Here is a 14,681-nt window from a genome sequence, read left to right as displayed (position 1 = left end):
TTTGACCCACCTCCTAGAGTAATGAAAATAAAAACAAAAATAAACAAATGGGACCTCATTAAACTTAAAAGCTTTTGCACAGCAAAGGAAACCATAAACGAAACGAAAAGACAACCTACAGAATGGGAGAAAATATTTGCAAATGAAGCAACTGACAAGGAACTAATCTCCAAAATACACAAACAGCTCATGCAGCTCAATATCAAAAAAACAAACAACCCAATCCAAAAATGGACAGAAGACCTAAATAGACATTTCTCCAAAGAAGATATACAGATGGCTAAAAAGCACACGAAAATATGCTCATCGTCACAAATTATTAGAGAAATGCAAATCAAAACTACAGTGAGGTATCACCTCACACCAGTCATCAAAAAATCTACAAATAGTAAATGCTGGAGAGGGTGTGGAGGAAAGGGAACCCTTCTACACTGTTGGTGGCAATGTAAATTGGTGCAGCCACTATGGAGAAGAGTATGAAGGTTCCTTAAAAAACTAAAAATAGAGCTACCATATGATCCAGCAATCCCACTCGTGGGCATATATCTGGAGAAAACCATAATTTGAAAAGATGCATGCGCCCCAACGTTCACTGCAGCACTATTAACAATAGCCAAGACATGGAAGCAACCTAAATGTCCATCGACAGATGAATGGATAAAGAAGATGTGGTACATGTATACAATGGAATATTACTCAGCCATAACAAAGAACTAAATAATGTCATTTGCAGTGACATGGATGGACCTAGAGATTGTCATACTGAGTGAAGTCAGACAGAGAAGGACAAATTACCATATGATATCGCTTATACATGGAATCTAAAATAATGGTACAAGTGAACTTATTTACAAAACAGAAATAGAGTCAAAGATGTAGAAAACAAACTTACGGTTACCAAGGTGGAAAGAAGGGGAGAGGGATAAATTGGGAGATTAGGATTGACATATACACACAGCTATGTGTAAAACAGATAACTACTAAGAACCTACCGTATAGCACAGGGAACTCTACTCAATACTCTGTAATGATCTATATGGGAAAAGAATCTAAAAAAGAGTAGATATATGCATATGTATAACTGATTCACTTTGCTGTACAGCAGAAACTAACACAACATTGTAAATCAACTATGCTCCAATAAAAATTAATTTTTAAAAATGTGATTGAAATAATTAGACTAAGATTTGACATTGAAAGGAAAAATCATTCTGTGCTCAGAAATGCAAAGACTAAAGAGGTGCGGCAAATATTCATTGGTGGAAAGACTGAACTTGCACATTTTCATATTTTCTTGTAACTAATAACTAATACTTTATAGAATTTAAGGAAGGAGTATGTCACAGGTAGATGAATCTGTGCTACACATTCTTACTAATACATGAACAAAAGGATTCACAATCTCATGCAAAAATGCAAATGAAGGCAGAAGAAATCACCAAATCTCCTGGACAAGATGAAAGCTGTTAACAAAGCAACAAGATATTAGTGAGACCAAATGATGCTTCATAGATGACCATCATTAAACCATCTGTCATTATTTACGATCACTTTTTAAAAATCTTGGGGTTATGTAAAAATGGATGTTCTGCCCATGGCTTCTTAGATCCCGTGAAATCTTGTATACAGATGTATGTCAGCTCTCCACAAATCCCTTTCTCCTCCATACTGACATATCTTCATAGTTACTCTTTTGGGGACTATTCCCGCTTTCCCTAATCTGCAGCCGGGAAATAATTAGTGAAGGATTTACTAAACTGGTAAATATTTTCTAGAAAGTGGGCCTGTGATTATAAGGAGCAGGGTATGATCTGCGGATGTAGGCAGGTCTGCCCATACCACAAACACCGAAGGTAAACCCAGTGTCAGTTCCGATGATGTCTACATGAAATATGAGTACAGAATTTGTCCTGACGGGAAGTTGGGAGGCAGGAGCTTCCCGTGCCCTTCATTTTTCCCAATGAGACCAGAACTGAGGAAATTTTCCACAAGAAGTGAGTGTAATGGGGGAGGGAATTTAAGGAGAGAAGTGAAAAGTGCACTCGTTGCTGAAGAAAGATGAGAGTTGGAGTTGACCCAAGGTACACTCGGAGGATGGACAGACAGTTCAGATGTTTATCTGTGGCTGAAACTATGGATTTACAGTCACACCACTCCATACAGGTGTGTGATCTTCTCTGGCAGTACCCAGCACTGAACTGACATCCAAGTAGGCAGCTATTAGAGCCTGACAGATTTAGAGTTAGAATTTTATAGCTAGAGAGTAGCCAAAGGGCAAGAAAATGAAACTACTGGGGAAAAAAAAAAAAAAAAAAAGATTAAAATGATGCATCACGGGTCCTAGACAGGACTCAGCAGGAAATTACAAGAAGGGTCAATGTAACAGTACTTTCAAACTTCCCTGGTTCAAGAATCCCCTGGGAAATGTGTTAAACATAAAGGTTCTCAGGGACTGACTCAGTAGACCTAGACGTGACCCTGGAACCTGTAGATTAACAGATGTCCCGAACGTTCCTTACAATGTGGCACATGTGGTAAACACTAGGCCAATAGACTATCTGAACTTTGAGGGATTACGGAATGAAGGTCTTGTGGTGAATGAGACAGAGCACTTGTGCAAAGGAAATAAAAGCACTAAAATGGCAGGTGTTTGTGCTCAGCGTGGAAAAGTGGAGTTTAAAAAGCGTAAGACAGAAGAGTTCTGGTGGGTAAGAGGGCCAAGGAGTGCCAATGGTTGGAACTGTAGGAGAATTCTGTTTTACAAAATAAAAGTAATTGTCTGTGGGTAATACTGCCACGGACCACCCAGATGTCCCCACATCCCAACCATGTGACTGAAATGAACACATTCCTGGCTCTTGAGAGTGTTGAGAGCTGACAGCTCACAGCTAAACTCCCTCTCTCCCCGCCCAGAAGTTGTACTTGGTTGAAGAGAGCCGACCCAAGGCCATGTTTCTTCAGGGAGAAGCCCATATCCAGTGCCTGGTTGATGCTGGGGAACAAAGGACCAACCTTCTCCCATTCAGGGTAACTTTCAAGGCACCCTAAGCTCCAGAGCGTGCGATGGGACCCGCGGTGGCTGCAGTTGCTCCTGCCCTCAGCCCAACTCCTCCTCCCGCTCCAGGCTCCGTCCACTTCCCCTCCAGGGCTGATCCTAAGAACACCACCCAGGAACGTTCTGAGCTCAGATCTCCAAATCTCAGAATATGCTGCATGAATAACACAACCCGAGAAAAGTATGCATCTTGCCATAGACATCAAGTCTATGGGGAATGCGGGAGGGAATGCGCTTTCTCCAATGGAAGGGCTTCTGGAAGAAGCTAAGTCTCAACAAAGGCAAGCAGATATGAGGCGTATTTCTCGAAAAAGATGAGGGTGTTGAAGAAATGAACCCCATGGTGGGAAGGTGTAAGAGCAGCACGGAAGTGTAGCCCCTCCAGTGCAGAAGAGGAAAGTGGGTTCCTACGAAAAGGCTGGTGAGGGGGTCAGCGTTTTAGCCCAAGGACACATCTCTTCATTTCAAGTCCCAACAAGATCCTCCTCAATCAACCAAGCTAGTTTAGGAGCCATCACAATTTCACTGCAGGTTAATACATTTTTCCTGAAACTAAGAGAATTGTGGTCTCTGGAGCACATTCACCAAAGAACATATTGTTTCTCCAATACGTTTCCACTTGTTATTGGCAGCTATGTTAATCTGCACTTTTGAAAGCAACTTTCGTGTGAGGCTGTGTACCAAACAATTGAAAGGAACAGTGGAAATATTGTTTAAAAGACACATCAAAGTTCCTGTGAAGAGTTCAAACCATTGTCAAAGGAGAAAAAAATGCAAGAGCAATGTGGAACAGTAATTTAAAAACATAAGTTTACACAACTCTTAATTACATCTTTTACTATCATTCTCTGGATAGACAGTGATGAGGTACATATTTACAACTCACTAAAGTATACTTAGGCAATGTTAAATGACTAGTAATGTTTAGGAGTCTTCTTAGGTCTTTTCTTTCCTTAAATGTTGTCGCTCTTGTTGCTGTTGTGTTTTTATTGTGGGATGTTTTATACATGAACAAAACAGAAAATTAGGAGAAATTTTAGCAGAATCTAAAGGGATGTAGTCAGCCACTAAAACAATGACCTCACAAGATCTCTGAGCTACAGAGGGATTCAATCTTGTCCTACCTGGGAAGGGTAGTATACAAAAGCTGCTCTTATTCATAAGCAATTGAAAACCAATTTATTATATCAAAACTTATTGAGGGCTCTCCACCGTTCATCACATGAGCCATGTGGGATCCCAGAGCTCCCTGAGACCTCCTTCAACATTACTAACAGTCACCTTCTGTGCAAAGCATTTGCATCAGTGGGGATTTCTGTCAATCCCCCTCTGTGAAAGTATAAGATCTATTCAACTAGGACCAAGACTGTTGTCTAAGTACAACCAGGACAAGGAAAGGGACCCAAAACTTGATTGCAAATACCCACTCAAAATGTTTGTAAACTGTAGAATTCTGACTCAGATGCTACCATATAATTACAAATCAGAGAAGACCTTTGAGGGTCATTTAATCCATCTTCTTGCTGAAAACAAGACACATGTAAGTCATTAATGACATGCCATTGTCTTACAATACAAGGAACTTTCCAGAGGAAAGAGGTTACAGTGTCCCAGTAACATGATACCCTGTCTCATCGACTTTTCCATCCCTGAATTCCTCCCTAAACCTCTCAAAACCATTAAAGAGCAAAGGGGTAAGAAGTTATTAACTTTCAGACCTTCTGCCTGCTAATATTTTATCCTCTAATTAACTAACGCCTCTAATAACTCTCCAAAACATTTACAACACCTACAAAGAAAGGCCAAAACCACATGAGAAAGACACAACACAGGGTCCATCCAGTCTGAGTCCTAAGAGGCAAGACCACAGAGATGTTCCTCAACCCCACGAAACTCAAGGGCGGGACCAAGATAATGATGCAGACAACCTGCATCTTGCAAGTGAACATGAAATGGGGAACTTTTTGAGAAATGCCCACCAGTGTCTGAGGAGAAGGGAAAGTGCAGAATGGGTGGGGAGGGAGGATATAAGTGTCCAGTGACGGCACTAAACCTCAGAATGACCATGCCTAGGACTGTCTCGCCACTTGGGTCACTCATTATCATGGATTTGAATAACACATGAAAGCCATCAGCAATACTGGCAACACCAGGTTCTGAGGAAAATTCTAGATCATGAGAATTGGGACAGTTAAGGGAGATTCAAGACCAATGCCCTCTCTTTAGAGATGCAGACAGTGGAGCCCAGGAAGTCTAAAAATATGTAACACATTGTTGATTCAAATCAAAATATTTTAATAGAAAGCACACCTCATGTGGAGTCAGAAGACCCTACTTAGCATCCCAGGCCACTTCTCCGTCATAAACTGCGAGCTCTCGGAAAAATTCATTTCTTCTTTTCTAAAATGCGAAGAAGAGTGTTTTCATAAAGATAGTCACAGAGATGTTTGTGAAGACCCCTGGGATCATCTAAAGTCAAGGCTGCTGTCTATGGCAAGATGCAAATCCATCGATAGGAGTGCTTTTCACACAAGGAGCGACTCTTAATAACTTAGAAGAAGCTCACAGAGAGTTCTAGAGTCCTGCCTGGCTCATGTGATTGATTAACTGTGGAGAAGTCAGAATTCTAAGAGTGCTCAATAAGTTTTGATTTAATGATAAAGAAAATGACTTTCAACTGCTTAGGAATAAGGTCAGTCATGAACTTCTATATCATTTGGTTGCTTGGAGTCTTCGGAAAGGCACAAGGTCCACGCAAAGCATAGATCAGACCAGTACGTTAATGCAGAGCTGCACTAAATTAAATTCATAACTCATAACCCCATTTGCGGGAACATTAAAAATCTAATAACAACAAATACTATTTCTTTGGGGTTCCTGGACCCAATTCCAACATGTGTGTTGCGAGGGGGAGGGTGGTTTTCCCCCTTAAGCAATTCTTTTTTTTTTTTTTTTGGCTGTGTTTGGGTCTTCGTTTCTGTGCGAGGGCTTTCTCTAGTTGCGGCAAGCGGGGGCCACTCTTCATCGCGGTGCGCGGGCCTCTTACTATCGCGGCCTCTCTTGTTGCGGAGCACAGGCTCCAGACGCGCAGGCTCAGTAGTTGTGGCTCACGGGCCTAGTTGCTCCGCGGCATGTGGGATCTTCCCAGACCAGGGCTCGAACCCGTGTCCCCTGCATTGGCAGGCAGATTCTCAACCACTGCGCCACCAGGGAAGCCCCCCCAAGCAATTCTTGCACATCAACAGGGTGATTCAATTAGGACACTATCTACCCTGAGATAGCGCCAGATCCCACAGGACAAGGGCTCAGTCCCACTAGACTGCCCCCCCCCCACCCCCGTCTTCAGATGCCAACAGCAAGCCCAGGCTACCACCTGAGCTTCTGGTCAAAACAAACTACAGATTGGAGGTTCCAACAATCCCTCCTTGGCTTTAAACACCAGTTGCAAGTCCAACTTGTTACCTATACTTGTGACCAACTGGCTATAAATAGAGGTTCCCATGACCCCTCCTTGGGTTTGATTAATTTGCTAGAGCAGCCCACAGAATCCAGAGGAACATTTTACTTCCTAGATTACTGGTTTATTATAAAAGGATATAACTCAGGAACAGCCAAATGGAAATGATGCACAGGGCAAGGCATGGGGAAGGGGCACGGAGCTTCCGTGCTCTCTCCAAGCTCAACACTCTCCCAGCACCTCCACGTGGTCACCAACCCAAAACCTCCCTGAATCCCATCCTTTTGGGTTCTTACAGAGGGCTTATTACATAGTATGATTAAATCATGGGCCATTGGTGATTGATCCAACCTCCAGCCCACCTCCCCTCCCAGGATGTCTGAAGGGGGCGGCAACCAACCCCCTTCTTTATATTACCCAGGAGCTCTCCAAAAGTCACCCCATTCTCATTAACATAACAAAAGATACCTTCATCACTCTTATTACAGGAAATTGCAAGGATTTTAAGAGTTGGGAGTCAGGAACCAGTGGGTGAAGACCAAATACATAATATGAGAAATATTCTGGTCACCTGAACAACCAAACATATATTCTTATAAATCATAGTATCACACTATTCCTAATAGTATTTAAAACTCAAAATGAAACACAGTGACAGTAAGCTTCCTAGTGCTGCTGTAATAAAGTACCACAAACTAGATGGTTTCAACAACAGAAACATATTATCTCACAGCTCTGGAGGCTAGAGGTCTGAGATCAAAGTGTCAGCAGGGCCAAACCCTCTCTGAAGGCCCTAGGGGAGGATCTGGTCCATGCCCTTCTCTTAACTTTTAGACGTTCCTTGCTTTATGGTCAAACGGAGTCCCCCTAAGACTGAGTTCCCCTGCCAAGTATAAAATTAACCTCTCTATCCAAAACTTTATTCCCTTGCTTGTCCTGTCCCTGTTCCTATCAGGGCCGAGGAGTAGCAAAGAAAAGGGGGGACTGAAACTGAGCAGGACCCTGCAGGGTCCTCCCTGGTACAAAAGCCCCTCCATGTACCCTGTTTCTTGTTTACAGAAAAAGGCTTTAGTCTTCCAGGCCTTCCCTAAGTTCTAAAGAGCAGACTGAAGTAGTTACTAATTAGGGAAGTGAGAGAATGCAGAAACATAGGAAAAGCAGTTAAGCAAAAAAAGTAATGATAGCTTAAACAGTAGTTCAGCAAAAAACAGAGTCCTAGTTGCTCCTCAAGGAACATACGTAACCATCTGACACATATCTTTGAGTTGTTCTTCAGAAATTAAGGCTCCCACCCGGGTGGAGAATGGTGACTACATATGGAGCACAAGACCCAGTCTGGTTGGAACCAGAGGTTGATGATTAAGATTCCTGTTACCTCACCACCAACCAATCAGAAGAAAGGCATGTACCCTGCAACCCTCACCCCAAATGATGCCTTTAAACACCCCCCCCCGAAAGCCATCAAGGAGTGCGGGTCTTTTAAGCGTTAGCTGCCCGTTCTCCTTGCAAATCCAATCGTCACATAGTTTTCTACCTGTGTCCTCACATCTATGCGTGTCTGTGTCCAAATTTGCCCTTTTAATAAGGACACCAGTCATATCGAATTAGGGGCTCATCCTACACAAGTATGACCTCATCTTAACCAATTCTATCTCCAACAACTCTATTTCCACGTAAGCTCATTTTCTGAGGTCCTGGGGGTTAGGACATCAGCATATGGATTTGGGGGGTGGGGGACACAGTTCATCCCATAACAGTGACTAAAACCAAATCAAAGCCATGGAAGAAATGCTATGTTGTTTCAACCAAACCCCAACCTCCACCCCAACTGAGAATCTGCCTTAATATTTTCATGCAGTTTTTCCACTTGCTTCAAAAAATCACTGTTGGGGTTTATTCCCTCACTTTGACCTCCCTGCCACCTCCCGGCATCTGTCAGAGCACAGCGTCTCTGTACATCCCACCTTCTCTCCATCTCGCCAACGATGACCGGTCCCTTGTGTTTTACATAAAGTACTTAAGGCATATGCTTGCATCATAAGGAGACAATTGTTAACCATAAAGTAGACTCTTTAGGATCGAGCAGTCCAGTTTGTGGTGAAAACAGCCCTCTTAAATAAGCAACCACACAGTCACAAGGAGATGATGTGGGCATGCCCAGCATCTGCCCTCCCCCAAGGGGAACCAGTCCATTCTTATGGTGCTCTTTCTACCCTGTGTCCAGACCCCCAACGTCATGTTCTTGAACTCATTTCCTAACAAACCTTGACCGCTAATGACTTTTGCTCTCTGAGGTCTCTGCTAAGGCGTCTTCTCCCTGCACCTAGATTTCCTGAACACATATGGTCAGAGGAAGCAGTGACGGGCTTCTTCCCCCATCAACAGATTGGAGCCGTGACCCATGTTTCAAAAGAGATGACGGCCAGCGGAGACTCCAACCCTCTCCCTAGAGGGTGACTGTTTTGAAACTGTGCCCTCAGTGACATTCCTGCTGAGGAAGCCACCACCGACTCCTACTTAATAAGCTAAATCTTAATAAATGTTATGTAACTTTAAACGAAAGCAGGTTGGTCAGAAGAGGAATGTTAAGGTCAGGGGGCAGAGAATGTAAAGTTTCCATGCCAGAACGTGGCACAACTTACCAAGCAGAGGAGGACCCTAGAGAGAAGCCCTGGAGCATAAACAACTCTACATCAGTGGTTCTCAAAGTGGGGTCCCGGGACCAGTAACGTCAGCCTCAGCTGGAAGCTTGTCAGACACGCACATCTCGAGTCTGACCCGAGACCCACAGAATCAAAAGCTCTGAGGGTGGGGTGCAGCGAGCTGTGTTTTAACAAGGCTACCCAATGATTCTGAGCCTTGCTGAAGCTGGAGAACCAGCTGCAGAGGGAGAAGGACTGTTGGTCATACTCTGCTACACAGGACTTCATGGAATCCCACTCCAAGTGTTGCTTCCTTCTCTCTCTCCATGTTGCCCCGTAGAGTCCTGAGTACTTCATCCAGCTCTTCAGCTATCTCATAGCATCCTGGGTACTGAGACATTCAATCCTCTTTATCAAGTAATAAGTTGATCTTTGGATGTCTGTGTGTGTGTGTGTGTGTCTGTGTGTGTGTGTGTGTGTGTGTGTGTGTGTGTGTGTGTGTGCGTGCGCGCAATTTCCCACCAACTCAAGTCCGTTTCTGCTTCTGAGCCTGAAGGCCGACACTACCTCAGGAAGCATGAATCACCCAGGGCAATGATCCCCAGCAGGTCCAGGCCACGCTGGCCTCCACTGTGTCTCAGCCTCACCTCAGTCTCTGGGTATCTTCATAAAATAAACAACTGGAGGAAGCTGCTATGTATTGATTGGGACGACGGTGAGGAGAAAAATCGCAGCAGTCTTTAAAGGCACTCTCAAGTCCCCTATTATTTTTCAAAATAGATGCTTGGCAGCTGTGAAACTTGACAGGGGTGATCCGTGGTTCATAATAAGCAGTTCCCGCGAGACTCATTACGGCCTGGTTTCTGGCACGTTGACCAGCAGAGGCTAAGGATTAATTTTAAATTATCGAGCTAATTACTCAGAAGCATTAATAGTAACCAGAGACAATGTGTTGCCAGATAACATGAACTGGATACATGAACTGGATTCTATTGCTATTATCACTACAACCATTTAAAAAATGTTACTTGAAAAAACATACAATGCCCTATAAATGAAAACTATTTGCATTCCTACACAAGAGTTTAGTAACCCGTTTTGGAATACACTCAATAAATCCTAGAAGCACTTATTTTAATACTAAAGCAAAGTCTACCACCTTGATACACACATATAGGCTGGAAGGCTCAGAATGTAGTTTAGTTGACTTTCATTTGTAGTGGAGAAAACCTAAGCAGGAAAAAAGAATTACTAGAGATACATGGTTTTCCCATTCTAACTGACTTTACTAAGTCAGATTTTTGTCACATGGTTTTCTTGTGATATATGCTTCTTCATTGTGCTAATTTATGCTATTCATTAGAGAGTACAGAATAATTAATCAAACTAATACAGAGCGCCTCAAAGTCCATTATACCCAGACTTATATGATATTCTAGTCCATTCATCATGATTCTGGGTTATTTTAATATGGACTTCAAAAAAATAGCATGTTTTAATGAGAGATCACTTGAGAAAACATGATGAATTAAATGGGATACAAGAGAAAGCTCAATAACCCCAAGAAAAGACCTTGCTTTGCAAAAAAAAAAAAAAAAAAGTCAATTTCAAGAAAAATGTGTTATCTGCAGAATTATAGGCACCCAGCATCTGGGAAGTCAGCTATGTTTTCCTAATAGAATAGATGACCTAGAACTCAATGGCCTTTTCTACTTACACAATACCTACCCTGGATTTCAAATTTCAATTTAAAAATCTACTTAAGCGAGTCCCATGCATCATACGGGAATAGAAAATCTTTAGGTGACAAGAGCATATAAGAGATCTGAACTTCATTCACTACCTAGAACTAAGCACTTTCCGAGAAACTTCAAAGGGTTTTTTAAATTAAAAAATTAAATTTTAAAACATTTATTTAAAAAAAGTTTTTATTTTTTAGAGCAGTTTAGGTTCATAGCAAAATTAAAAGAAAGGCACAGAGATTCCCATACACCCCCTGTTCCCCCATACAGATAGCCTCCCCCATTATCAACATCCCAATCAGTGGCACATCTGTTACAATTGATGAACATACACTGAAACATCATTATCACCCAGAATCTATAGTTTACATTAGAGTTCACCCTTGGCTGTATATTCTATGGGTTTGGACAAATGTATAATGACATGTCCATAACTATAGTATCATACCTTGTGCCATCCCTCATTCTGGCCTCTGTACGAAGCAGCCTCAGGCAGAGGCCTCAGGGCCAGTCTAGCTGGACATTAGAGTGGAGAGCAGCCGCCCAGGGATGCAGGGTTCCCAGTGATGTGCTGTGAAGATGTCTTTCTTTCTGACCCTCTGCTGCCCTGTGGGCAGTGTGTTCCCCTGTACCTGTCTCAGGCCCCTCAGCAGGTGATGGGCTCTCTGAAGCTGCTGGGCCCACCCCCAGTCATGTCCCTCTGGGTCCTCCCCACTCCATCCTCTGGCTGCTCCACCGCCTGGCTCAGTGGGCCTGAGCTGATCGCCCTCACTGGCTTCCTGCAGATGAGCCAGGGGAAGGCAAGACCCAGGTCCCCGGGGGGCTCCCATGCCCCCTGCTGGCCCCCCACACCCTGCCTCTGACCACCCAGGTGCCGGTGGTGGCCAAAGCTGTTCTCACTGGGTGGACGCATCTCTCCCACGGGCCCTGGACAACCAAGGTCCATAGCCCCTCTGGGGGCAGAGTGGGCCCCCTACTTCCCCAGGCAGGTTCTGTTGACAAGAAAACAATGTTGGTTCCCCCCCCCCCAAAAAAAAATCCTGAAAAAATCCTCTGGGCTCCACCTATTCATTCCTACCCAGCCCCCATCCCCAACCCCTGGCAACCACTGATCTTTTTACTGTCTCCATAGTTTTGCTTTTTCCAGAATGACATACAGTTGGAATCATACAGTGTGCAGCCTTTTCAGTTGGGTCTCTTTCACACAGTGATATGCATTTTAGGTTCCTCCATGTCTTTTCACGGCTTGATAGCTCATTTCTGTTCAGTGCTGAGTAATATTCCATAATCCGGATGTACCTCAGTTTATTTATCCATTCACTTACTGAACGACATCTTGGTTGCTTCCAAGTTTTGGCAATTATGGATAAAGCTGCTCTATACATCTAAGTGCAAGTTTCATTGTGCACATAAGTTTTCGTCTCATTTGAAGAAACACCAAGGAGTAAGGGTAGTTTTGTTTTTTAAGAAACTGCTTACCTTCCAAAGTGAGGGTCCCATTTTGCACCCCCAGCAGCAAGGAAGGAGAGTTCCTGTTGCTGCACACCCTGGGCACCGTTTGGTGCTGTCGGTGTTCCGGATTATGGCCATTCTAATGGGTGTGTGGTGCTATCTTGTTGTTTTAATTTGCATTTCCCCGATGACATGTGATGTGCAGCATCTTTTCATATGCTTATTTGCCATCTATACATTTTCTTTGGTGTGGTGTCAGTTGAGGTCTTTGGCCCACTTTAAAATCAGGTTGTTGAAATTCCCTTTTATTGCTCTTAGACCAGCCTGTGAAGGATCGAGGGGTGCACACTACTCATTTTTCTGTCCCAAGATCTTCAGCACCAGCACTCACTCTGTGCCTCGCTCATCTAAACAACAACAGCCAATACTTCTGTAGAGCTAAGTACACGTGAGGTTCTGCTCCGAGTGAATTGCGTGGCATCATAGCACAATCCAGTGAAGCTGTGTTACCATCGCCACCACTTGATAGGCAAGGCACTTGAGGTAAAGAGCACACAAGCGGTCTGCAAGAACGCTCAGAGACAAAAGTTTTTTAAAGGAAAAGACATTTTACTTGCAAAGAAGTTCCAAGGGAATCAGACTTTCAGACCAGCTCACCAAATTTTAAAAACATAACAGGTATTTAAAGGAAAAGATGCAATATGACCAACTTTACACATTAGACTGGTCATGGCTGAAAAACCCCGATTTTCTTATAGGTTATCACATCCACAAATGCCATGACATATCTTCAGAATCATCACTGCTAAAGACAGAGATACTGTTGTTTCCATTCAGGAGAATGTTTGCTATAGAATGGAAGACAAGGATTTTTTTCGAAATAAGTGCCTTATTCTTTCCTAGATTCTCAAATGGAGACATAAATGAGCACCTTTCCAAACTCCCATGTTATAAGTGAAGAAGAACATTGTTACTGCAATCAATTTATTGACTCATGTATCTGAGTTTATTCTTTCAAAGAGGGTAACTGAATATGTAATAAAAGAGTCATACACACACATATACATTTAGATATGGATATACATATCTGAATACAGATATTGAACTAGAGACACATCGACCGAGACAGATGTAAAGTAAAAAGAGAGAGAACTAGACCAGTGGCTTTCAACAAGGGTGAATTTGTCCTATGGCACATATTGTAATGTCTGGAGATATTTTTTTGTCATGACTGGGGGTGGGAGGGATGCTACTGGTATCTAGTGGGTAAAGACCAGGGATGCTGCTAAACATCCAACAATGCACAGCACAGACCCCATAACAAAGGATAATCTGGCCCCAAAGGTCAGTAGTGCCAAGGTTGAGAAACCATGAACTAGACACTCTTGGATCATACACATACAGACACATATATGGAAAAAAACATTTTGGCCCTAATTTCATACGGCTGTTCAAAAAAGAAGAAACTTCCTCCTTTTTTTTCAAAATTGTGGAGTAATAAATAGGACTAGAGTATGCCAATCTTGCCCAATAAAAAATAGGTTTAAAATATTATACAAGTCCATGGCCCCTGTATAATAGAAACATCAAAATACAAATGGATGTCTGTTCTCATGGAGTCTCACCTCTAAATATGTTTTTCTCTGGTGATACTTAACAAGTGAATATATCCTGTCCAGAAGTATTTTTTTATTTCTTTGCAGCTGTGAGGACATTATCTCATAATTCCGGATACAAAAATGTGGAAACAACAACAACAAAAGATGTTCCCTACTTTCTTTTAGATTCTGGCCCAATGGGAAAATAACTTCCCAGATGTAGGCCATTTCTGTAATGATCAGCAAATGGGTTTGGCTGTGCTGCTTTCAAAATGGTACACAGCCAAGTGTCAAAATAAAGGAAAGAGAGAGAGAGAGAGAGAGAGAGAGAGAGAGAGAGAGAGAGAGAGAGAGAGGAGTGGGTGACAGAAAGGGAGAGAAAGTGCATTTCTAGTCAAAGATGCACCAGGGATATTTGCCAAACCTCTACCGAGGGCCTACCTATGTCTACAAGAGGAAGAAAGGAACTGGGGTACATATTTTAGGTTTTAAAGGCAAAGTTCTAGTTCTAAACGGCTATAATAGCCCAAAACGTGGATGAGAAAATGAGAAGCCAAGAAAGTGCTCACCTTCAACCAATGACTATCTTTAACCGTGGACAGCATCTTGGGTGATTTCTCTGCACTTCCTTGCCACAGAAGAAATGTAAAAGAACTGCAGTTACCAAAACATTTTAACAGCGGCCGGTCTCCTATTTTCTGCTCATCGTTCCTGAAAGTAATCAGTAACTTCTGC

General features: G+C 42.9%; 1 protein-coding gene and 1 pseudogene across 1 annotated transcript in view; one reads left to right on the top strand and one right to left on the bottom strand.

The window, feature by feature from the left end:
- Positions 1–14,681, bottom strand: part of LOC133082900 (anosmin-1) — a 186,880-nt gene that overhangs the window by 159,187 nt on the left and 13,012 nt on the right. The window lies entirely within an intron of this gene.
- Positions 2,640–11,844, top strand: LOC133082926 (histone deacetylase complex subunit SAP25-like; annotated as a pseudogene).

This window comes from Eubalaena glacialis, chromosome Y, assembly GCF_028564815.1.
Source record: "Eubalaena glacialis isolate mEubGla1 chromosome Y, mEubGla1.1.hap2.+ XY, whole genome shotgun sequence".
Classification (NCBI taxonomy): Eukaryota; Metazoa; Chordata; class Mammalia; order Artiodactyla; family Balaenidae; genus Eubalaena; species Eubalaena glacialis.
This window is presented reverse-complemented; position numbering and strand designations above follow the sequence as displayed.